Raw genomic sequence first — 1363 nt, 5'->3', positions numbered from 1 at the left:
TATACATATATACGACAGGCTCCTTTCAGTTTCCGTCTACCAAATCCACTCACAAGGCTTTGGTTGGTCCAAGGCTATAGTAGAAGACACTTGCCTAAGGTGCCATGCAGTGGGACTGAACCCAGAACCATGTGGTTGGTAAGCAAGCTACTTATCACACAGCTGCTCCAACCATACAGGTATATATATTTGCATGTGTAGGTGTCTGTGCGTGTTTGTGTGTGTGTATATATATCTCGTAAAAAGCTTGAGTCATGTAAAAAAGCATTAAGTTGACATAAAAAGCACTAAGTCCATTCTGCTGGGTGGTTGGTGTTAGGAAGGGCATCCAGCTGTAAAAATCCTGCCAAAACAGTTACAGAAGTCTGGTGCAGGCTTCTGCCTTGCTGGCTTTTGTCAAACTGCCCCACCCATGCCAGCATGGAAGGCGGACATTAAACGACGATGATGATGATATATATGTACACACACACACACATATATATATTTTTAATCATTTCATAAAACTTTTTTAGTTATTTGATATTTTATTTTATCTTAGTTCATTAGGTTTTTAGTAGTATGGCACACTTCAGAATTTTTATGAATTTTCAGTCATTATTTTTACCTTCTGTGTTTTTATGTATATGTATATATTTTTATATCTATTTAAGAACCATGGTGATATTATGTATAATTAAATGTTTGAAGTATGGTGTTATATATAAGGTCATATCAGTTGCAACTAGTTACTCAAGTATAGAAGATATAAAACTCATTTGTCAGCCCGTTTTCCCCAAGTTTTCTCAACTCTAAAGAAGGACTGTCCAAAACATCAGACACTCCGCTTCCTGAACCAATTAATTATCTCCACTTTAGCGAAGGTGGAGGTATTGTTTTCAGCCATGTTTGTTTGTTTGTTCGTGCACATGATATCTCAAGAACCACTGGATGGATTCGAATGAAACTTTCAGGGATGATTGGCCCCATGACTGGCACAAACTGATTAGATTTGGGGATTGATCCAGTACCAGTCAAGGATTCTGGATTATTTTCTCGTTTTTTTAACTTAATTTTTGAGAGTGGTCGGGTTCATTTTTAGTATTCTCATTTGTGAGAGCAATCGAGTTTATTTCAGACATTCTCATTTTAAAAATCTCTGGCTAATCGTTGGGAGGATGTTGGTGTTGCCTTGGGGGAGGTTTGCACTCTGAGTGCTCTTGTTACGTAATTGTTTCCATCACTTTTTTCTGAATAAGTATTTGTTAGTTATCTTTGTCAACTTCAGCAAGGATTTGAACATAGGACATAAAGAAATTTAACTAAAATTACCACAAATTATTTGATTCTTCAACTCAAAGAATATTGTAAAATTATCTTGTCG

The sequence above is a fragment of the Octopus bimaculoides genome, chromosome 6 (assembly GCF_001194135.2).
Source record: "Octopus bimaculoides isolate UCB-OBI-ISO-001 chromosome 6, ASM119413v2, whole genome shotgun sequence".
Lineage (NCBI taxonomy): Eukaryota > Metazoa > Mollusca > Cephalopoda > Octopoda > Octopodidae > Octopus > Octopus bimaculoides.
The sequence above is the reverse complement of the archived record's forward strand: the minus strand, read 5'-3'. Positions refer to the sequence as shown.